Consider the following 25,143-nt stretch of genomic DNA (forward strand, 5'->3'; position numbering starts at 1 on the left):
CATCCCTGCGAGGTACGCTAGCCTGAGAGCCAGCGACTGGTCCAAAGTCTCCCAGCGAGTCCCATGGCAGAGCAGGGACTTAGAATCCGGATCTCCGCAGCGCTCCAACCACTACACCACACTGCCTCCCTCCAGATGTGCTGGACCTCAACCCCCATCAACCCCCAGACAGAAGGGCTACCGCGCCGAGGGAGCCAAGATGGGAGAAAAAGGCTGCTGTGAGATTTCAGCCCGCTTCAATGTCTGTTTGACCTTAAACTTCGTCTTTACTAGGCGCGGTGTCTAATCTGAGCCCGACTTAGAGCAGAGCCATTGAAATGAACGGAAAAGAAGCTAGCCATGACTAACCTATGTCTCGTTCATCCCAGTGGGTCGGCTCTACGTACGGTACGACTAAGGCTGGACGCTAGCCAAGGAGCGGGCTGGAAATCCTCCCGGGTTTGTTCATGCGCGCGCGCGCAGGCCGAACCCGGGCCGCGTCGCGCGCCGGCACAAGGCCGGGCGCCGCGCGGCGTCCGGGGCTCGAAGCGCGCCTGACTCGCCTCAGCGGAGCTCGGGGTCTCTCCTTTCCGCCGCGCCTTCCGGAGAGCGCATGCGGGGAAAGGGGCGCCGCCGGCTCGGCTGAGTTCGCCTGCCTCCTCGGCAGACGCAGCCAGCCAGCCAGCCAGCCTGCCGCAAATGGCTCGGGGAGGGCCGAGGAGGCGGGAGCGGCTGAAGTGAAGCCGCGAGGGGAGTTCGGCTGGCGGAGAGCCGCGGGGGAGAGCGAGCCGGCGAGCGGCGGGGGCCTGCCGAGAGCCGCTGCGGGCGAGGCGCCGCGCGACGCCGGCACCGAGGCGAGCTCCAGCCGCGACGGGCGGGCGGCGCGCCGCCCTGCGAGGCTCTCGCTCGCCACAGCGGCCGCCGTCGGGGCTGCGAGGCGCGCTGCCCGGCTGGTGAGTGCGCGAGCGAAGGAGCCCGCGCGCGGTGGGTGTGGCTGGCAGGGTGGCCACTGGCGGAGCCCGCGCGGAGGGGGGCGGGGAGCCTTGGCACCTGTGTCTCGTATTACGTGGGAATGCGCATTGGATGGGTTTAGGCGAGTCTCCCCCCTCCCATCCCCTCAGAAGAAGAAGCGGGGGGGGGGACAAGAGTGTATCTATATAGGAGAGCTGGACTAGCGTTCTCCTGTGTATACTCCGAAGCAATGGGACTTACTCCCAGGTAAGCCTCTTTGAGTTTCCCCTTGGGAACCTTATGGAAAAGCACAAACACGCATAAAACGACCCACGCCCGTGTTCTGACGACTGCCTCTTGCATCTGGGTCGTGAATTACACCCCTCACCCCCCTCCTCCCGGGTTCTTCGCAGAGGGTGTTTGTGGCGTTTGTTTGTTCTCCTTTGTGGTTGTTTCGCTCTGTCTTGCTTCTCTCTCCCCCCCCCCGCTTTTTTCCCCCTCCCCTCCCCTTTTCTCTGCAATAAGTGCTATTGCCGTAGTCGAGGAGGTCGGAAAAGCTGCTGGAAATTACTTGGTCTCCTTTCAGACTTTACCAGGCCGGCCATGATTTGTGTGTGTGTGGGGGGGGGGGGGGAGTCCTGCCCTAGCCTCCCTAACCTCCCTTCCTGTCTGTATCATCTGGGCTGGATATGCCTATATCTGTGTGATAGCTGGTCACTGACACATAATGGAAAACTTCCAGTGTATTCTGTGTCAAAAGAAAAGCAAAAAACCAACACACACCTCCAGTTGCTGAATTGTATCTGTAGAAAGGGGGAATTAGTTTCTCTCTGGTGTTTTTGTTTGCTCTACATCTAGTCGCATAAAGTCATTATAACCTCCCCAATGGCAAAACACCCCCCGTTACTCAGTCTGAGCGCTACTGTCTGTATGCTGTTTTTGTCGGTTCTTCCCCATAAATCTTTTGCACTTTCTGCCTCCTTTCTTGCCATTCTTTAAGGATGTTTTCACTTTCCAATTCTCCCAGCTGGGTACTCAGCAGTCCTTGTTTGAAAGGCTGAAAAATTCTTATTCTCTCTTCTCCGTACCCCCCCCCTTTCCCACTGACGTTGGTGGCTTCCACTTCTCGCATTTCATTCCCTCCCCAAGACCACATGGAGATGGGCTGTTAAAGGTCTCTCTTCTCTCCTTGGCTGCCCCCTGAAACTAATGGGAGAGAGGCTCTTTCTTCAGACATGATCAATATAGTGTTGCACTCCCCCTGCCCTGCCCCCCCCACACTTTACATCAGATGTTCAATCATTCCAAACAGGGTGTGACTAACTGTGAACACCCATGAACAATGTTCTCTTGCTGTTTACTGTTAATTTGTAATTGGAGCGCTTTGCCTTCTCCCACATACACACATAACACACACAAATACTCGTGTGCATTTAGCTGAACCAAGATATTGGACACATTTTTTTTCTTTTTTGCAAATGATGCAACCTCAAAATGCCAAACAGCTACTGTGCATCAAGTGATCTTGGCTGTGAATCCCATGAGATTTTCATCTACCCCAACTATCCTGATAGGTTCTATGACAGAGAGAGAGAGAGAGAGAGAGAGAGAGAGTGTTTAGCAGTTGCTAAGTGCACCAAGTCTACTGAGGCACAGAGTTCCTAAGCTTTCCTTCCTCCCAAGAGAAATACATTTTATGACCATCTCTGAAATGAAACTCCCCAGCTTAATTTCAGAGGGAAAATCCTTCCTCCTTTGGGGATGTACTGCAAGTGACCTGTTAAGTTTTCCTAGGAAGTGGGGGTAGGTGGATGGAAAACAAATACTTTATAGGAATTAGAGACCTGTTTGTTTTTAAACAGTGTATATACACTGTTATTCTCTTTTATAGCAGCTGTTCTCCCCCCCACAGCATTTCATTGTCCTTTAATGAGGCTTTAAACCTCTCTGCTTTTTTAATGCCCTTGCTGACTACTCCTTAAACTGAGCACTAGTTTGAAATTCTGTGTGTTTTGGCAGCTTCAAACAAAGATCTTTCCCATTTGCAATGCCCTCCGTATTTAAAAGCATAGACTTTCTCTATGTCTCGCTATTGATCTTTTTGGGTGTCTGTCTGGGCCCTGCATTTGTGCTGTTTAGATGTTACGATAACATGGATTTTTTTTCAAGCAGATTTTGATTAGGAGAGAAAGTGGAACATAAATATGTTTCACTACCCATCCTGACTGGCCTTTTGGCTCTCTGCACACTTATTGTACTCTAAATTTCCAGCTAAAAATGCAGAACAGACTGTGTCTAGCTTTGTTCTCTTTGAAATATTGTATAAAAAACAGCAGTCAGCAGATCTAGGTCCTGCACATTTTTTCTTTCTTGATGAGTGTGGCTTCGTTGCACCTGATCAAAACGTTTAGGACCTCAGGTTGAAGAGAAATGATACTTACCACTTAAATTATGATTTAGAGATTCTTTTCAAGTATATATTTTCATTCTATCCAGCCATTGCCTATATATGTATATTTTAGTTTGAAAAAACCACAAATTTGACTGATGCCGCGCTCCTATATGCACTTACCCGAAGTAAGTCCTATTGAACTCAGTGGGGCTTACCTCTGAGTAAATATGTTTAGGGTCACATTGCACAGGGAGACGTGGCAGAGTAGAGGTGCACAGCCTGTGGCCCAGGGAGCACATATGATCCCCCCGCTGGGGCTAGTCTTTGTACCCCCTCCCCAGTAGTCCTGGTACAGATTACTCATTTCCTGGTATGGCTAGCAGTGGGTGATCAGTATCAGGTTAGCTGTGTGCATGCATATATGTATATGGCCCCGGTCCCTGAGCCTGCATTATATGTGGCCTGCGGGGCTGTAAAGGTTGCCCACTTCTGTGACAGAGGCTTAGAAAAGTATGTATGCTGTGGCAAAAATGGATAGATAGGAGTTTTTCTCCCTCTCTCCCAGTACTAGAACGTGGGGTCATCCAGTGGAATTGATTGGCAGCAGATCCGGACAGATGAAAGACAACTGAAATTAATTTATGAGTTGACAGAAGATGGCAGTTGGCTTGGGCTGCAATCCTTTCCCCACTTTCCTGGGACTAAGCTCTAGTGAACTCAGTGGGGCTTCTTTTTGAGTAGACTCCTTTTGCAGTAGCATAGGATTCCACTGTTAGATAGCTTTCAGAGGCGATTGGGCTAATTCATGGAGGTGGCCAGGGCTGCTGTCCTCTGCTCACTTTCCTGGGAGTAAGCTCCACTGAACTCATTGTGACTTACTTCTGAGTAAACATGCCTAGGGTTGCATGGCAAGTCCAGCAATTGCTATTAGCCATGATAGATATATGGAACCTCTATGTTTAAGGGTAGTATGTCACTGTATACCAGTTGCTGGGGGGGAACAGTGGGAGAGGCTGTTGCATCCATGTCCTGTTGTGGGTATCTTGGAGGTATCAAGCCAGGCACTGGCTTGTGAGAAACAGGGTGCTGGACTAAATGGATCTTTGGTCTGATCCAGCAAGGGTCCTCTCATGTTCTGTCATCCAGGAGGTCCAATCAGGTGTGTGTAGGTGTGTGTAAAAACACACACACACACACAGCTGTTTACTTTAGAAGTGGTGGAGAATCATGAGTTCTTACACCATTGACTGATCTGTTTTAGGGCAGCGGTGGCCAGAAGGTAGATCTCCAGATGTTTGGAACATCAACTCCCAGAAGCCCCTGCAAGGATGGCCATTAGTCAGGAATTCCCAGGAGCTGAAATGCAAATATCTGGAAATCTATTTTTTGCCCACCCCTGTATTTAAAATGTTTTGCTTTTATTTATCTCAGTAATTCCTACAACTGCCCTGCAATGTTGGCTAATGTTATTATCTCCAGATTGCAGGTGTATGTGTCTGAGTCTCAGATGGTCATCCCAAGCTGATTCCCTCCAGATATTTGGTACTACAGCTGCCATCATTCACAGGTGGCATGGCCAATAGTATACATAAGGCAATGGATGAAGTGAGATTTGAACTCAGCTCACATTCTTGCATGTTTACACAGAACAAAGTCCACATGCATCCATTAGGGCTTACTCTCTAGAAAGTGGGTTTTGTATTTCAGCCTCACTGTGGCAATGTGTGTGTATGTGTGTCTTTAACTGGAAAAGAGCCTCTGACAAACATTTATTGAATTTGCTTCCCTATTTGAAGACAAGAACGGTTGTTGGTTTTTGTTATCTAGCAAGTGTGGTAAGATTGAGAGGTACAAACTGCCAATCTGTAAAGGATTTTGGTCAGGATGCAGTTCTGACTTCATTTGGATGCTGATGTCTTGTGCGCTTACAAAACAATGCACATGAGGGTAAGTTTTGTGGCAAAGATGTTTATTGTCCACTCACAGGGTTTGAAACTCACTCAGAGAATAATTAGCAGAGCCTGAGATTGCCTGGAATCTTCTGTTTGTGTGGTTACTTTATGCTTCTTTGGAAATATGAATGCAGTTCAAAGTAGTTCACTTCTGTACAAGGTAGGACTTACCCTGAGCTTCCTACTCTCCCTTGAAACATATTAATTGAAGTAGTCTATTGTGTGCATAACAAACTCGTTGATTTCACACTCCACTTTGTATAGATAATTGCATCTAATAAATTTATTGTTTTTTATTATTCTTTTTATCCTGCCCTTTCCTCAGGAAGCTCAAGGCAGGGCACATGGTTTCCTACCACCCATTTTCTCCTCTCAACAACTCTGTGAGATAGGTTAGGCAGAGAGAACGTGTCTAGCCTAAAGCTACTTAGAGTACAATCTTATGCATGTTTAGACAGAAAAAAGCCATGGCTAGCTGGGGCATGCTGGGAGTTGTAGGACTTTTTTTCTGTCTAGACATGCATAGGATTGCACCCCCAGTGAACTTCAAAGCTGAGTGGAGATTTGTTTCTGGGTCTCCCTGCTCCTAGTCTAACACCATAACCCACCTTCTCCAACCTGGTGCCCTCCAGATGTGTTGGACTTCACATCCCGTCATTCCTAGCCAGCATCTCCAATGGTTGGGGAGGATGGAAGTTATAGTCCAGCACATCTGGAAAGCACCAGGTTGGGGATAACAGCTCTAACTATTACCCCTATAGGTAATATCACCAATTTGCTGAAACGTCTCAGAGTAGACACCTTCCTTCTTCCAAATATAGTGCTTGCACATTCTTCAACAGATTCATTCTTGTGATGAATTTTTCTTAAGCAGTGGTTTTGAAATAGGTTCTTTCTCTTACATCTGGATAATTAACCCTGCAGTTGCTGGGCAAACCTCCCTGGAAGGAAGCGCCATAGAAAGTATTTATTTTTATTGACCAGTGCCAATAAAAATTTGATTTTACAGAATAGGACAGGTCCCTGCCCCAAAGAGCTTACAGTAACACAATTGTCATGGGAAACACGGGGGGGGGGGGGCAGAGGTAACCAGGTCGGCAGTATACCAGAGCAGGAGACCTTCCGGCAGCTAAGAGTAGCAGAGCTGAAGGAGTGAAGGTCACAAGCATGGATGGAACATGTAAAGGCTGTAAACTATGCTTGGTGAGCTGTGGTCTCATGGATATGGCACTTTGAATGTAAGTGAAAAAGATCTCACCCAAAGGCATGTGCAACCTAAAAGGAGAGGTCTGAGTAAAAAGGGATAAATATGTACCAAGTGTCACATTTGTTTTCAGGCAGTCAAGGTCTAGAAGCTTTCTGCTGAGGATAGTAAGAGTGGTTGCACTGGAGAGGTGGTGGAGGAGGAGACCTTTAGCTCTGATTAAATCTGGTAAGAGCAGAGGGCATGTTGCGTACAAAGGAAGGTCAGGATTAACTAAATGAGAATGACGGCTGTTTCTTTTGACCTTGTAAAATTGAGTGAGGTGCTAATTTTCAAGGGCATTGTAGAGAAAAATATAAGATAGCCAGTTGCTGTCATGTGTATACTGAGATTCTAAGGATGGTAAAGCTCTTTTAGGAAATTGAGTTTCAATTTATTTAATGCTTCTTTTTTAAAAAACCTTACAGGTACCTTTAAAAACTTTTTATTTGTTTAAATATATAGCCCTCTCTAAGCTAAGAGTACATCAGGGTAAGAGTGCTATATAAATATGAAAAAGCCAAAGGGCTTTTATTGGACTTTGGATAGGCCTGACAGGGCAGAGAGACTCCTGTTACTTCCTTTGCACTTCATTTAAGAAGTTACTAAACCTGATGCATCTATTCTTGGTTTCTTAAAGTAGGAGCATCTCAGATGTCAACTTTAGTTTTAAAGAGAGCTGAAGATGGTATGATAGAGGCATCATTTCCTGTGGTCAGACACTTCTTTATATTGACCCATTGCCCTATCTGGTCAAACAGGATTTTTAAAGCACTAAAGAGATGGGCAACTTGTGGCCCTCCAGATGTTTTGGCCTACAACTCCCATGATCTCTCACCATTGGCTATACTGGCTAGGGCTAATGGGAGTTGTAGGCCAAAACATCTGGAAGGACACAAGTTGCCCACCTCTGCACTACAAAAACTTACAGAATCTGTGAACAGAGATAATCATGGGATGAGTGTGCACACTGCAAGCACTGATGATCGATCCTACTTTTTTCAAGTTTCTGATGAACAAATGATTGCCGGCTTCAGACATTCATATTGCTAATACAGTCCAGGGTGGCCAGTTACACATTAGCCAAGAAAAGAGGAAATGCATCACACACACCCCTCCCAAAAAAAGAGAAGACAAGGGTGTGAATAACATTTGCATGTGCTAATATGATGCAGATTTGGAACTACTTACTAAAATTTAAACATTTATTTATTTATTGCACTTTTGAACCATCCAGTAACCCGAGTTCTCTGGACAGCGTACAATATAAACAATGAAAGAACGAATAAAAACACATACTAAAAAAATACCAAGGTAAAACCATCAGCAAAGACTAAAAACTTTGCAGCAATTAAAACCAAATAAAAATGGCATGCATCTCACCAGAGTGGGGAAGACCATGACTAGATCACCTACTCAGTCAGCTGTCCAGGTGCTAATTGTGGATGGGCAGCTTCTGCGTTCCTGCTCTCCTGGCTTTTTATAGTTCTTTATCTTCAAATCAGACTTGGACTGGAGAGCCCATTCAGTAGAGGGCACCTTCAAAGAGAGGATGGTCCTCTGTAAAGAAGGACATATTGTCACTGTAATTAGTGTGTATGTTTAGATGTCATACTAAGCATCCCAGCTATGCTCTCCCCCCACTCCCCCATCTCTTCTTCCCATGTGGCTGGGTAGAGAAGTTTGAAAGCTTTTACTTCCTTTTGTGTTACTTGTCATGTCATCTCAACTGACGAACTGTAGTTTTTTGTAAACTATAGTTTCTTTGAAACAAGACAGCTTCAAAGCAGGGATTATGAAGTCATGTAAGTGGGCCAGGTTAAAGCAGTGAGCAGAAAGAACTGGACTCATTGGAAGATGGCTGCAACTGTGTGACTAAGCTTGGACATCCAATGACTGTGATTCACATCTGCAGCATTGCTTCAAGGATAGTGCCAAATACAGCTGCCCTTGCAATTGCTCAGTGCAATATAAGCATCTCAGACACCACACTTCATCAGCCCTGGTTGCTCACTGATTCTCTCAGTGGAATAAACTTTGTAATATAGTATAAACTTTGTAATAGCCATGCAACTTCCCCCAAAAGATAGTAGCTTAACCACTTTGAAACCTCTGCCTTTGTCACTAAGTTTACACTCTGGCTTCTCCAAAGCATGAAGCAGGCCCCACAGCAGAGGAGCTTGAAAGAGGCATGAATGGCTTCTTATTGGCTTTCATTTCAGTCTCCCATCCAAGTACTAACCAGGGCTGACCCTGATTAGCTTCCGAGATCAGATGAGATCAGGCACATCTAGCCAGCAGTGGGTCCTCTGTATAGTCCTCACGCCCCACATTCACTGCATTGCAGAGCCTGTTGCTGGCTCTCTGCTCCTTATTCCCCAGAATTGCAAGTCTTTCTGCTGTTTGAGGGCAGAAAGGGAGGTGCCGGGCGCACAGAAGATCCAAACTATCATTCCTCAGGAGCTCACCTGACATGTACCGGCTACAGTTGGGTTTTTCCCCAATGCCATTGGACACGGAAAAGACCAGCAGCCCTGGGAGAGGGGATGGGAAGATATACTCCCTAGGCCTGTGTGTTGGGGTGGGGAGTCAAAGGAGCCTCTTGTGTCATTGCATTTGATTATTTTATGTAATTTGCCTTGGTGATCCTTCTGGATCGAGCAGCTCTTGGAAAGGCATTTATTGCTGATGTGAGATTGGTTTGGTACTATACAATGTCTGTATATCCCCTCCCAGTGATGGTAATATTTCTTCCTTTCCCCAGCTTTTTATTTATTTATTTATTTATTTATTTATTACATTTATACCCCACCTTTTTTCCTCCTTAAGGAACCCAAGGCAGTGTACGTAGTCATCGTCCTCCTCCTCCATTTTATCCTCACAACAACATGTCAGGGTGGACACTGAGCCCATAGAATCCCAGAGTAGTTCTGATTCTGAGGAAGAGCAGTCGCTCCTGGGAGAGGAGCGCGCTCCTCTTTCCCAGGGCCAACAGCTGACGGAGATTCCTCCCACCAGCATTCCTAGCTTAGATAGCACCTGGGAGTGACAGAGCGTGGAAAGCAGACTTGATGGACGTGTGACACCGACTCAGAGAGCGGCACCAAATGGAGGGCGCAGAAAGGAGGTGTAGTGCCCGGTTGGCGCGCAAACAACGGCTGCGCCCAGAGGATCCAAGGGAAAAGGGGAGGGACTCTCCCTAGTCCTTAAGTTCAGGGGTCTGCCAGTAATTCCCTTTCAAACGGGGACCAACTGTTCCAACGTAGGGCATAGGTACTCTGCTGCTCATATCTAGTTGCTAACAGTAGAGTTGTTAAGTTGTAAAAGAGGAATAAAGCTTTGAAAAGAATCCCTTTGTCTGTGTCTGGACTTGGCTACTAGATTAGACTGAGAGAGGCCTCCAAGGAGCCCTTGACATCTTGGTCCCCGTTTGAAAGGGAATTACTGGCACACCCCTGAACTTAAGGACTAGGGAGAGTCCCTCCCCTTCTCCCTTGGATCCTCTGGGCGCAGCCATTGTTTGTGCGCCAACTGGGCATTACGCCTCCTTTCTGCGCCCTCCATTTGGCGCTGCTCTCTGCGTTGGCATCGCGCGTCCATCAAGTCTGCTTCCCGCGCTCTGTCACTCCCAGGACTGCTATCTAAGCTAGGAATGCTGGTGGGAGGAATCTCCGTCAGCTGTTGGCCCTGGGAAAGAGGAGCGCGCTCCTCTCCTAGGAGCGACTGCTCTTCCTCAGAATCAGAACTACTCTGGGATTCTATGGGCTCAGTGTCCACCCTGACACAACAACCCTATGAGGTGGGTTGGGCTGAGAGTCTGTGACTGGCCCAAAGTCACCCAGTGAGCTTCCATGGCTGAGTGGGGAGTAGAACCCAGATCTCCCGACTCCCAGTCCAACACTGCAGCCGCTACACCACCCTGGCTCTCAATAAGAAGCCAATAAGAAGCTTTGTGTCTTCTCTCCTTCTTGTTAATTTTTCACCGTTGTCTCCCAATGTGTGCTTTGATCAGATTCCTCCTTGGTTCATCTGACCAGTTCTTGGATCCTCTTAATCTATTCTTTTTGTTATTGACCCTTTCCCCCCCAACACACACACCCCTATTCAATTTAATCAATTCCTAAATCCAATGTTCTCCTTGCTCTCAACTCCCCATAGCTAAGTTGTTCAATTCTTTCCACCCTTGCCCCATCAATCATATCTTAGGTCATCCTTCCAGTTCTTGAGCAGCATTAATTACGGGGCAATCTTATCCAATTCATCCAGTCATTTCTCATTGCATATACCCATGTGCACAATTACTGTTTCATTAAGGAAAAGTTAAGAGGTGTTGTGCGTGGGGCAGGGTGGGTGGGAATGACCGCAATTCAAGTCTCTTTGCCTCGGCTTATACAAAGAACTCTTGTTAGAGTAGGGTTATTATCTTATCTGTTGTGTGGATGCTCTGGATAGTTCTGACCTTTCTCTTCATAATGGTTATCTGAGATGTATAAATGGTAATTTTTCAGAAGATTGAATTAGCAGGTAATAGATGGTGATGCTGGGATCTCTTGGGCCAATGCCATGCAATGAGCTGGGAATATATCAGCCTAAGGGTGCAATTCCCCTGCTGTCTGAGGAATGCTGGGAGTTGTAGGACTTTTTTCTGTCTAAATATGCACCCTAATAAAGCCTTTCCCACCTGGTGCCCTCCAGATATGTTGGACAGCAACAGCTCCCATCATTCACAGCCATGGCCATGCTGGCTGGGGATGATAGGTGTTGTAGGCTACAGTATCTGGAGGGCAACAGGTTGTGTACCACTGGGTATGGGAGGTGCTTTGATCACTCAAAGGAATGATATAACTGCTGTTATCATTATTACCAACAGCAGCATGAGGAGAACAGGGGTTTTCTCTGTGACATTGAAATGTCTTTAGTCATCCTTTCATGCAGGTACAAAGGTTGGCTGAAGAGATCAAGAAGCAGGGTGGGAGGTGAGGAGTCCCTTCCTGATCCCCTCAACTGTTCAGTTGAGCAGCCATGGAAGGTCCAGGGCTAACCTTCACTTTCCTGCAAGTGACACATTGTACTTGCTTGCTGACACATGTACATTGTGTTCTTGGGTCTCTGAGCAGTGTGCTTTGTCTCTTTTAGCTGGAGAACAGTAACAAAATGATTTCAACCAAACACAATGTTATGTTCCTTCTTTATATGGAATGTCTCTGCCTGTATCTGCCTTGTTGTTGTTGTTCAGTCGTTCAGTCGTGTCCGACTCTTCGTGACCCCATGGACCACAGCACGCCAGGCCTTCCTGTCCTGCGCTCTCTCCCGGAGCGTGCTCAAGTTCATATTCATTGCATCCGTGATGCTATCTAGCCATCTCATCCTCTGCCGTCCCCTTCTCCTTTTGCCTTCAGTCTTTCCCAGCATCAGGGTCTTTTCCAGGGAGTTTTCTCTTCGCATTAGGTGGCCAAAATATTGGAGCTTCAGCTTCATTATCTGTCCTTCCAATGAGCACTCAGGGTTGATTTCCTTTAGGATGGACTGATTTGACCTCCTTGCAGTCCAGGGGACTCGTAAGAGTCTTCTCCAGCACCACAGTTCGAAAGCATCAATTCTTCGGCGCTCAGCCTTCCTTATAGTCCAGCTCTCACAGCCATACATTACTATTGGGAAAACCATAGCTTTGATTAGACGGACCTTTGTCGGCAAGGTGATGTCTCTGCTTCTTACTATGCTGTCTAGGTTGGCCATAGCTTTCCTCCCAAGGAGCAAGCGTCTTTTAATGTCATGGCTACAGTCACCGTCTGCGGTGATCTTGGAGCCCAAGAAAGTAAAATCTGTCACTGCTTCCATTTCTTCCCCTTCTATATGCCAGGAAGTGATGGGGCCAGATGCCATGATCTTAGTTTTTTTAATGTTGAGTTTCAAACCAGCTTTGGCACTCTCCTCTTTCACCCTCAACAAGAGGCTCTTTAGATCCTCTTCGCTTTCTGCCATTAGGGTGGTATCGTCTGCATATCGGAGGTTGTTGATAATTCTCCCAGCAATCTTAATTCCGACCTCTGATTCATCCAACCCGGCATTTCTCATGATGTACTCTGCATATAAGTTAAATAAGCAGGGTGACAATATGCAGCCTTGTCGTACTCCTTTCCCAATTTTGAACCAATCGGTTGTTCCATGTCTGGTTCTTACTGTTGCTTCTTGACCCTCATACAGGTTTCTCAGGAGACAGGTAAGGTGGTCTGGTACTCCCATCACTTTAAGAATTTGCCACAGTTTGTTGTGATCCACACAATCAAAGGCTTTAGCGTAGTCAATGAAGCAGAAATAGACGTTTTTCTGGAATTCTCTTGCTTTCTCCATGATGCAGCGAATGTTGGCGATTTGATCTCTAGTTCCTCTGCCTCTTCTAAACCCAGCTTGTACTTCCGGTAGTTCTCGGTTCACATACTGCTGAAGCCTAGCTGGTAGGATTTTGAGCATCCCCTTGCTGGCATGTGAAATGAGCGCAATTGTGCGGTAGTTTGAACACTCTTTGGCGTTGCCCTTCTTTGGAATTGGAATGTAAACTGACCTTTTCCAGTCTTGTGGCCACTGTTGAGTGTTCCAGATTTGTTGGCATATTGAATGCAGCACTTTAACAGCATCATCTTTTAGGATTTTAAATAGCTCGGCTGGAATACTGTCATCTCCGCTAGCTTTGTTGTTACTAATGCTTCCTAAGGCCCACTTGACTTCACTCTCTAGGATGTCGGGCTCAAGTTCAGTGACCGCACTATCATGGCTATCAGGGACATTCAGATCTTTCCTGTATAGTTCTTCTCTGTATTCTTGCCACCTCTTCTTCATCTCATCTGCTTCTGTGAGGTCCCTGCCTTCTTTGTCCTTTATCATGCCCGTCTTTGCACAAAACGTTCCCTTGAGTTCTCCAATTTTCTTGAAGAGATCTCTAGTCTTTCCCATTCTGTTGTTTTCCTTGATTTCTTTGCATTGTTCATTTAAGAAGGCCTTCTTGTCTCTCCTTGCTATTCTCTGGAACTCTGCATTCATTTGGGTATATCTTCCCCTTTCTCCCTTGCTTTTCGCTTCCCTTCTTTCGTGAGCTACTTGTAAAGCCTCATCAGACAGCCACTTGGCTTTCTTGCATTTCTTTTTCTCTGGGATGGATTTCGTTGCTGCCTCCTGAACAATGTTACGGACCTCCGTCCATAGTTCCTCAGGCACTCTGTCTATCAGGTCTAATCCCTGAAATCTATTCCTCACCTCCACTATATATTCATCAGGGATATGATTTAGGTCATACCTGAACGGTTCAGTGGTTTTCCCGACGTTCTTCAATTTAAGCCGAAATTTTGCAAGAAGCAGCTCATGATCTGAGCCACAGTCAGCTCCAGGTCTTGTTTTTACTGACTGTATGGAGCTTCTCCATCTTTGGCTGCAAAGGACATAATCAATCTGATTTCGATATTGACCATCTGGTGACGTCCATGTGTAGAGTCGCCTCTTGTGCTGTTGGAAAAGAGTGTTTGCTATGATCAGCATGTTCTCCTGGCAAAACTCTATTAGCTTTTGTCCTGCTTCATTTTGTACACCAAGGCCATGCCTGCCTGTTATCCCGGTGATTTCTTGACTTCCTACTTTAGCATTCCAATCCCCTATGATGAAGAGGACATCTTTTTTTGGTGTTAGTTCTAGAAGGTGTTGTAGGTCATTTTTAAGATTGTACCCCAATACTGCTTTTCCCACCCTTTTGTTGACTGTGAGTGCTACTCCATTTCTTCTAAGGGATTCTTGCCCACAGTAGTAGATATGATGGTCACCTGAATTAAATTCGCCCATGCCTGTCCATTTTAGTTCGCTGATTCCCAAGATGTCGATGTTCACTCTTGCCATCTCATGTTTGACCACCTCCAGCTTACCTTGATTCATTGATCTGACATTCCAGGTTCCTAAACAATATTGTTCTTTACAGCATCGGATTTTCTTGTCACCACCAGACACATCCACAGCTGAGTGTCCTTTCGGCTTTGGCCCAGCCGCTTCACTCTTTCTGGCGCTACTTGGAACTTCCCTCTGCTCTTCCCCAGTAGCATATTGGACACCTTCTGACCTGAGGGGCTCATCTTCCGGCGTCATATCTTTTAGCCTTGTGATACGTTCCATGGGGTTTTCTTGGCAAGAATACTGGAGTGGATTGCCATTTCCTTCTCCAGTGGACCACATTTTGTCAGAACTCTCTGCCATGACCTGTCCGTCTTGGGTGGCCCTGCACGGCATAGCTTATGGCTTCACTGAGTTACGCAAGCCCCTTCGCCACAACAAGGCAGTGATCCATGAAGGGGTGTATCTGCCTACCTGTTCACTAAGGTCAGTATTGGAGGTCTTGGTCAGCATCACCTTGGTGGATGGGAACACAGGATAGGGCCTTCTTGGTTGTGGTACCCCAACTTTAAATGGCCTCCCTTGGTCCATTATTATATTTTATTGCTGGATGTCTGTTGTGGATGGCTATTTCTGCTTCCCTTAAAAAAAGAAAAAATATATTTGTAAAAACCCTGTTTTCAACATGGTTGGGCTACCTTAGATATTTTACATAAATAAGGTATAATTTTTAAAACTTAAATATACCCCTGAGGTATACTTTAAATAAGGTATAATTATTTGTAAACAAGGTGTGGTTTTTAAAAATTAAGTACAAATTAAATAAACCTTTTTGTATTCTTTTCCTAGCCCTTGAAAGCAGTGGGGGTATATTTTTGCTGGTTGTCATATGACACCATTAATGGTTGGTTCCATTTTAATGACTGTCCTGAACATTTCAAATTGAAGGGTGGTATATAAATCTTCCAAAGGGTGGGTGGGGCGGAATCATATACCCTTTAACTTTTGCCATTTCAGCAGTTTTCTACAAATGGCTACACAGACTTTTCAAAGGGAATGGGGCCAGAACAACATCACTTTCTGGCTCTGCAAATCTTGTAAGCCCTTCAGAGCTTCCCACGTAATTTAAGCAGTACTTTAAATACCCTAAAAATACAAATAGATTTTAAAGCGATAGTATCTGAGAGATGCATCAGATAAGAAGGGCACTCTCATAAATAGCTTCAGGATGTGTGTAGAAGGATGGACGTATCTGTCCGTTTTGCTTTCTGCCACATTTGCTTTTTTAAAAATTTCATGTTTGTGTGGTAGTTATGAAACAATTTGTGACTTTCAGCGAGTTCTTATAAAAACAACGGCCAGCAATACTGTCATTAGATCTGTGGTTGTTTTTCATTTCATTATTACTTTGTTGGTTGCTGTACCCTGTGTTCCACTTTGCTTGCCTTCCTGTTCAGCTTCCAGTATTTGTGAAATTAATTTCAGCATTGATGTATGACAGCCTGACAGCCCCCCAGAGCTGTGAGATGACAACTCCCATCATCCCCAGCCAGACACAGGCTGCCTGGGGATAATGGGAGTTGCCATTGGAGGGGGGAAGGCTGGCGTATGAGCAGTTTTCTGTAAATTTCAGCTTGCATCTTTCCTCCCCTCCCCTTCTAGGTTACTGACGCAGCCGAGTGCATTGTTTTTCAAAACATGGCGAAAAAAAAATCTTGATATGATTGCTGACTACTGTGCCTGAGCAGCAGTCTGAACAAAGTTTGATATTCAAAAATAGGAGAACGGCGGAGAGCTAATTCATTGGTGCTGGTCTGAAAAACAAGAATAGGTAATCCTGTGGGAAACTTGGATGGAGAAAATCTGAGAAACATTCTAAAATCTCTGCCTTTCCCTTTTTTAACAGTTCAGTGGGAAAGGGCTGGGCTGTTGCTCGCTTACAGTTTGAAGGGCATTCAGTTGAATCTAGTGGTGTCCAATCCACCAGCACAGGGGTGGGCAACTTCAGATGTGTGTCTCCAGATGTGTTGGCTTACAATGCCTATTTGTGTCCCTTGAGATGTTTTGGCCTACAATCCCCATCATTCTTCACCATTGGCTATGCTGGCTAAGGCTGCTGGGAGTTGTAGGCTAAAACGTCTGGAGGAGCACAAGTTGCCTACCCCGAGTCAGCAGAAAGGACACCACTGGTGGACTGGATTTCGCCTTGCCCCTGCAGTTCCCTGCAGACCCACCAAATCTGCTCCCATGCCTTGGGGGATCTCCAGGAGCAGATTTGGGGGGTGGGATGAAGGGGGCCACATAGGAGAGGAAAGAAACTCCCACCGCATGAGCGGACGTCCACTTGTGTGAAGTTGGTTATAGCCCAGTGTTTTTATGCATGTGCCCTTTCTGTCTGATGGAGTACTTGAGCATTTTTGTATTTGGGTATTAGCATCTCTTGACAAACCTGTATGAGGGTCAAGAAGCAACAGTAAGAACCTGACATGGAACAACCGATTGGTTCCAAATTGGGAAAGGAGTACGACAAGACTGTATATTGTCGCCCTGCTTATTTAACTTATATGCAGAGTACATCATGAGAAACGCCGGGTTGGATGAATCACAGGTCGGAATTAAGATTGCCGGCAGAATTATCAACAACCTCAGATACGCAGACGATACCACCCTAATGGCAGAAAGCAAAGAGGATCTAAAGAGCCTCTAAAGAGTTGAGGGTGAAAGTGGAGAGTGCAAAAGCTGGTTTGAAACTCAACATTAAAAAAACGAACATCATGGCATCTGGCCCCAACACTTCCTGGCATATAGAAGGGGAAGAAATGGAAGCAGTGACAGATTTTATTTTCTTGGGCTCCAAGATCACCGCAGATGGTGACTGTAGCCATGAAACTGAAAGACGCTTGCTCCTTGGGAGGAAAGCTATGGCACACCTAGACAGCATAGTAAGAAGCAGAGACATCACCTTGCCGACAAAGGTCCGTCTAATCAAAGCTATGGTTTTCCCAGTAGTAATGTATGGCTGTGAGAGCTGGACTGTAAGGAAGGCTGAGTGCTGAAGAATTGATGCTTTTGAACTGTGGTGCTGGAGAAGACTCTTACGAGTCCCCTGAACTGCAAGGAGGTCAAATCAGTCCATCCTAAAGGAAATCAACCCTGAGTGCTCATTGGAAGGACAGATAGTGAAGCTGAAGCTCAGATATTTTGGCCACCTAATGCGAAAACTCCCTGGAAAAGGCCCTGATGCTGGGAAAGATTGAAGGCAAAAGGAGAAGGGGACGGCAGAGGATGAGATGGCTAGATAGCATCACCGATGCAATGAATATGAACTTGAGCACACTCCGGGAGACAGCAGAGGACAGGAAGGCCTGGCGTGCTATGGTCCATGGGGTCACGAAGAGTCGGACACGACTGAATGACTGAACAACAACAACAATCCACGCAAGAAGCAGTCTCTAGACACAGATTGGGCAAAGGAACAAAGTGAGCTGGGAGGCAGGCTGTGTAAAGGAAAAAGATCACAAAATGTGGTGGAAGGAATAGAGACCAGAAATCCTGGTGACTTTTGCTGACTGTTTGTACATACAAGTTCTGAAAGTGGCAGCAGAGATCATGCTGCCTCACCTAAGAGTTTTGGTTATATCTAAAATATGTCAAAAGGTTTTTCAGTATATCTCTCCCCACCCCAATTCAACCCAACATTTATACCGACAGGTATGAAGCTGTTCAATGTATATTGTATGTGAGTCTTCTCCAACCTGCGGCCCTCCTGATGTGTTGGACTGCAACTCCCATAATTCCCAGCCAGCATGGGCATTGGCCCACTGGCCAGCATTAGCCATGTTGGCTGGGGGTGATTGGAGTTGTAGTCCTACATCCATTGAGGACTCCAGGTTGGGATGGCACAGTGGTATGTCTTGAGAGTATATGTGTGTTGTTCGTTTTATGTTTGTATGTAAATGATTTTTATATTATGTACAATATTGTATTTTTAAGGTTTTTAATCTTTGTAAACTGCCCAGTTAACTGCCCAATAGCTTTGGCTATTGAGTGGTATAGAAATGTAATACATGAAATGGAAATGAAATGAGAGGACGGTATTGAAATAGGAAGTGTTTGTGCCTTAAGCTGGGACTGATTGATTTTGCCACCTAGGAAGGGGGGAACTAATTTTTCCCCCTAATAAAAGCAGCCCAAGTAAATAGCAGGCCAACCTGCATTTGTAAATACTAGTTCAAGCTCTACAGCCATCTTCAATGCAACCCTTTTATAAGCCCCTCCAACCGCTGTGCTTTACTACTGTTACTGCTTTGAATTTTAAGATACACACCCCTGGTTTTGTTGACATTGCTTAATTTATTTATTTTTGTCCAAGAAAATAATGAAAATGCCAATTTAGCCACCTTGGAAATGTGAGATGATGTTGAATTACAGTTCTGTTAAAAGGTGCATGCAGGCGGGTGGGTGAGGAAGCAGAGAGTCAGAAACCGCTTAGTGTTTTCTCCCTTTTACATAAACATTTTTTTTTACACCTTGCTAGAATTCATGAAGAGATTAATAGTTTTGTTAAACTTGGAGTTAGTTCTAAGGGGGAGGAAATGGAGCATGAGAAAAGCAAAAGATCAGATTTTGGAAATTTCAGTGGGTAGTGAAAAGTACATATAAAAATACAAGCACCTGTAAACTAGGACTTGTACTAAATGTACCTTACTATGGATTAGGCAATGGGATGTAGAGTGTATTGTAGCATATATGATCAGTATTCCTAGAAATTGGGCAGGTTGCTTGTCCTGTGAGAAGTGAGGTATTTCTATGGTAAATCTGGAGATGGCTGATTTAGTTCTTTCAGTGGTTTGGGCTTTTTTCTCATCAGATTCAGTGGAAGCTCATGGCTGTGATCTCAGTGGGGTGGAGTTCTGTGTCAGGGTTGAATCAGAGCCCAGAGAGCCCCAAAGCATTTCTGATTCTGAGGAAGAGATAGAAACTGCGGGAGAGGAGCCCGCATGCTGTTCAGAGGAGCAGCCAGGGGGAGAGCCCTGCCTGGTACACATTCCTGAGAGTGATAGTGACCCTGGCAGGGAGAGGGAGGCACAACAGCAGTTTCTGGATGCTAGGCGCTGGTGCAGCGTCAAGTGGGAGATGGCGGGCGCTGAGAGGAGGCGCTCAGCCCGCTCGGCGCAACGGCAACAGCGGTGCCCCGATGCCGCATGGGAAAGGGGTGGATTCTCTCCTCCTAGCTCATGTGTTCAGAGGTTCCCTGCCTTCCCCTCCAAACGGAGATCAACTGATTCCTAAGGTTAGAACCCCGGAGTAGGCAGCTCTCCTAAGTCTCACTTGTAGGATCAAGCAATTAGCATCTGTAAGCGTCATTAAGTTGAATGGAAATAAAGCCTTGGAAAAGAGCCCTATTGTCTGCGTGTTGATTCTGGCTACCTGAGGATTTCAGAAGGCAGCAGGGGCGACCTCCCGACATTCTGGCTGGTTCTGACTGAAACGTGGAGCAGATTCACTGCCCCAATGACATCAGAGCCACCAGCCTCTACTGATCAGATTCAAAGAAGGTATGAACTATCCAGTTTTCCAGAGCCACTGTGGTGACTAGGAACTGGTCTGGGTTCAATTCCCCACTTGGTCTTCATGTTTATTGAGTGACCGTAGGCCTTCTAGCCTTCCCCAACCAGGTGCCCTCCAAATTAGGGATGGCGGAGAATTTCTCCCCGAATCTTTGGGAGGCCGAGCGCCGACGCGTTCAGCCCCCTGAAGGTGGTTGGGAAATTCTCCGCCGGCCCCCCGCCCCCCCCCCGGGACGGGACGTACCTCCTGCGAATGTGCCTCTCGGCGGCGGGTCCCGGCGGCGGTTCGGCGGCGGTTCGGTGCGGGCGGGGGCGGCAACCGGTCTCCTGACCGGCTGCTGCCGCCGCCATTGCAAAAAAAAAAAAAAACTAAAGTAAAAAAACAAGCAAACACCCGTGATAGGCTACGTAACGATTTACGTAGCCTATCACGGCTAGATTTCCAAAGTCAGCCGTGATAGGCTACGTAAATCGTCACATAGCCTATCACGGGTGACTTTGAAAAAAAAAAAAAAGCACGTACACAAATGGCGGCGTCCATGGGGCGCTGCCATTTGCATTCCTTATTTTGGCACGTCTAGTCTACGTAAAGATTTACGTAGACTACGGCGAAAATAAGGGAACGCTATTTGTGTTGCCCTTATTTTCGCCGTAGTCTACGTAAATCTTTACGTAGACTAGACGTGCCAAAATAAGGAACGCAAATGGCAGCACCCCATGGGCGCCGCCATTTGCGTATGCGCTTTTTTTTTTCTAAAGTCACCCGTGGTAGGCTACGTGACGATTTACTTAGCCTATCATGGCTGACTTTGGAAATCTAGCCATGATAGGCTATGTAAATCGTCATGTAGCCTATCACGGGGTCTTTTTTTTTTTTTTACTTTTTGTTTCGTGGCCGGGGAGATGGGGCGCTTCTCCCCGGCCTGAATTCCGGCTGGGCGAGGCGGGGCGCCTCCCCCCCAGCCTGAATTTTGGCCGGGCGAGGCGGGGCGCCTCCCCCCCCTCGCCTGAATTTCGGAGGGGAAAGCGGAGCACCTCCCCCCCACCGCGAAGCCAAGCTGCGAAAAGGTAAGTGACTTTCGTACATCCCTACTCCAAATGTTTTGAACTACAACTCCCCGAATTCCTGGCCATTAGCCATACTGGCTGCATCTGATGAGAGTAGGAGTCCAAAACATCTGGGGGGCATCAGGTTGAGGAAGGCTGCTCCAAACCTAACTTGCAGGATTGTTGTCAAGATAAAATGTGGAGAGCTATTTTTTGAACACCCCCAGGCTTCTTGGAAGAACGGAAGGATAAACGTGTACACTTGTATTCAAACATGCCCATGCTTACAGCAGCACCACTGAAATCAGTGGGGCAATTAAGTCATGACTTAAGCCATTGATTTCAGTGGGTGTGCTCTACGCAGAACTACGGATGTAGGGACTGTGAAAAATCCACTCCATCTGTGTTTCGCAGATTGTCAGGCACCTTTTGTTCCGTCATCTGTTGACAGATGGATGCCATTTTTTTTTGTCATACAGAAAACTACGCAAATAATTACATAAGAGGTTTCATAACAATGTACATAATTTACCTTAGTATGTAACATTTAGCGTATTGGCCCCCATTCCATTCAACCTTTCTTCAGCAGAAACTTGCATATTTTCCTATGAATAAATATGCATAAATTTCGGGAAAGTAAAAAATAAATAAATCTGAAAGACTGCAGACTCCACGGGGTCTGAGGGCATCGCTCTGCAGTGGATTCTGCAGGTCGGATTCTTAGAAATCTGAGCTCATTTTAGTCACTCTCAAATTTCTCCAGCATCCCTACACAGAACTAAGTCTGGAACCAACCTGGAATGATTAATTGATTTAGGGCACAATCCTATGCATGTTTAGACAGAAAAAAGTCCTACAACTCCCAGCCTGCCCCAGCCAGCATGCTTGGAGTTGTAGGACTTTTTTCTGTCTAAACATGCATAGGATTGTGCCCTTTATTGCCTTGGGGTACATGCTCATCCCATTGTTCTCTCTTATGGCAGTGATGGGGAACATATGCCCCTCCAGATGTTGATGGACTGCAACTCCCATCAGCCCTAGCCTGCATTGCCAATTGTGAGGGATTATGGGAGTTGCAGTCCAACAACTTCTGGATGGCTACAGACTCCCCATTCCTGTTTTATGGTCTTCTGCTGTATGGCAAACCCCTTCCTGTTTAGGCAGGGTTTTGTTTTATTGGATAGGCCAGGTTTTATCTGATGCCTCTGTTTTATATGCTGCAACTGTCTCTGTTTTTATTATACTGTTAATTTTGGTGGTGGTGATGATTTTATTGTATTGTTAGCTGCTTTGAGTGGTGCATGGGCACCAGAATGGTGGGATATAAATTTGTGTATACGTAAATCTCTGGCAAACAGGTTTGATCAGTTGTAGTAGTGCCTTCACAAACCTGTTTGACTAGAGGTGACTGGAATATAGGAAGCTGTAACACACTTAGAGATACTATTTCATAATTATCATCAATATCCATGTATTTGTATCCTGCTTTTCTATGGTAAATCATGTGGCACACAAGAACACCAGAAAAGTTTGCATAATATAGCAATGCTTCAAGACTGTTCTCTAACAATGACAAGACATAAAAAATGTAAATTATAGGATAATCAAAACATCTCCTATTAATAAATAGGCACTAAGATTCAACAAGTCATGCTAAGGCCTATCAACAGAAATACAAAAATGTGCTCCAAACAGCAGCATAGATAGATCTTGTCCAAAGCTCAAAGTTGCCCCCAGCAACAACCCCTGCAGAAGTCACCACCCTGATGGACTCTGCATCTTGATTGACTCTTGGAGCTGAAGTCCATCAGGGCTCTGCCTTCCCAGGCGAGGTGGAAATGAGCCAGGCCCAGAACAGAAAACCAAGACTTAAAGGATTCATAGCTAGATTGTCTTTAGGTACCTTCAGCTGTAGTCTGTCTAGCCCAGTATGGTCTCCTCTGACCAGCAAGATCAGGGATTCAAGCATGGCCCTTCTACATTATCTCCTACTGGAGTTTCATTTAACTGGCAATGCTCGTGCCTGCATCTGGGACCTTAGATAAGAACATAAGAAGAGCCATGCTGGATCAGACTAAGGGTCCATCTAGTCTGGCATTCTGTTCACACAGTGGCCAATCAGCTGCTCACGGGAAACCCACAAGCAGGACATGAGTACAAGAGCACCCTCCCACCCATCTTCCCCAGCAACTGGTGTCCATAGGCATACTGCCTCTGAGACTGGAGGTAGCATATAGCCATCAGGACTAGTAGCCATTGATAGCCTTATCCTCCAGGAATTTGTCTAACCCTCTTTTAAAGCCATGCAAATTGGTGCCCATCACTACATCTTGTGGTAAGACCTTCTACATATACTCTAACACTGAGCCATGGGGGGGAGTGTCTCCCCCCATCATTTGGAAGAAAAGAGAGAGGTGTGTGTGTTCCACAGTGAGTAATGCCTCTCTCATACCACCTTCAACTCTCTCTTTAAAAAGTATCCGTTGTCTCCAGCCTTAGTTTTTGTGACTTAAAACTTGGCAGTCATACAATGGACGCCTCCCATACTGGCTTCGCGTACTGGCTGCATGTTTAGTTTGTAAGTGGTGGGAAAGCTCAAGGGAAATTAATCTGTCTTCCACCCACAAACTCATGGAAAGATTAACATCTGGCTGTAATGGATGTGTGCAACCAGCTGGAAAGGATCCTGGCGGTCCATCCTGTATCTGCCAGGTATAGGAATAAACATCCTAATTCTAGACATTTGAGCTGGCATATTTTCCCCGCAACATTTTTGCAATGTTAAGCTGGTGATGCAAGGACAAAACTGTTCACGTTGGTTTGGAAGGGGAATGTGAGGCTACCACTTTCTGACTGCTAGTTTCTTGGCATATCCGATCTGGTAGGATCTGGTAATTGTCCTGCAAATATCAACTTAGAGTATATTTGGGCATCAAGCCAGGGGTACAATGCACAGACTATTCTGAGCATTGATGTGATCAGGGCCTGGGTTCCAAGCATCAGTGTTTCCAACATCAGCTCTTCTGTAGTGTTAATGTTTCGAGCATCAGCTCTTCTCTTTGGAAGAGGTGAAGGCAGACCAAAAGGGAGAAAAAGAAAATAAATCTGTGGAGGGAGAAAGAACACTAAAACATATTTGAGGTGAGGTCTTACTGAAATAAGCAGTTCTTCCCTCCTTTATTAAATTCTGGCAGTGGAGGCTGGTGGCTCCAATGTCAGTGGGGCAGAGAGTCCACTCTGAGTTTCAGTCAGAGCCAAGATGTGGACTCTAAAGGAGCTTCACAGCTTGGATAGCTCCTTTAGTGTTATGACTGGTTCTGCCTGAAACCTGGAGTGGATTCACCGCCCCACTGACATCAGAGCCACCAGCCTCCACTGAAATCTGAGGTTTGTCTTCTACTGCAAGCCAGTGTGGGCCTCCGTCTCTTCTTTCCTCAGCAATGTTCCTGGAGTGGTGTTACCTCATGACATAGTATTGCAGGGCGTGGTCCAAGGGCATGTGAAGCAGCCACCTTGCTGAAGCCAAGCCAGCTTGGGTCTAGTCAGTGCCTAGATGGGAAACCACCTGCGAACCCCATGTAGCCGCCTTGAGTTCCCTAATGGAAGACAGGTGGGATATAAACATACCAGTTACATTAAAACCTACCCAAGGGGCCATTGTGGCTGGGCCACCATCTGTAGCGATGAGAACATTTTGTTTAAAAGCAAGGCAAGGGGTGAGAACACATGCCGCTGCTTATCCGAGCAAGTCCCCAACCTGAAAGGTTTTAGAATCCTCCCAAGTGGCTGAAATGGGCCCCCACTTCCATGACCTCCAAATAGGGCTATGAAAGGGGGCATTTTCAGCTTGGGACTCGGTTCAAGTAAGATTCTCTTCTCTCTCCCCCGCCCGCCACACTCCCCCTGTGCCTCCCCATGCCCACAACTACCTCTTAATTATTGCTAGGCAGGCTTGTGCGTCCTGTTATTGCAGGGACGGCAAACCTCCACTTCACAGGTCAAATGTTGTCTGCCAGGCCTCCCAATCTGATCTGCCATCCCTCTCCCCGGCCCCACTCCAGATCCCCCTTGAACAGTCCCGGCAGCTATGGCTCCTTCTGGCTCCTAAACAAGCACTCTGGGGTGCTCTTTAGATCTTGC

General features: G+C 46.3%; 1 long non-coding RNA gene across 1 annotated transcript in view; it reads left to right on the top strand.

The window, feature by feature from the left end:
- The first annotated feature begins 750 nt into the window (after positions 1-750).
- LOC146337113 (uncharacterized) overlaps positions 751-25,143 on the top strand; it is a 344,200-nt gene continuing 319,807 nt past the window's right edge. The window contains exon 1 of the long non-coding RNA XR_014785353.1: positions 751-932. This is a non-coding gene — a long non-coding RNA (uncharacterized LOC146337113). The remainder of the gene's footprint in view (positions 933-25,143) is intronic.

Source organism: Heloderma suspectum, chromosome 11 (assembly GCF_057233095.1).
Source record: "Heloderma suspectum isolate Gila_16-S chromosome 11, 16-S_ref, whole genome shotgun sequence".
In the NCBI taxonomy this organism is placed as follows: domain Eukaryota; kingdom Metazoa; phylum Chordata; class Lepidosauria; order Squamata; family Helodermatidae; genus Heloderma; species Heloderma suspectum.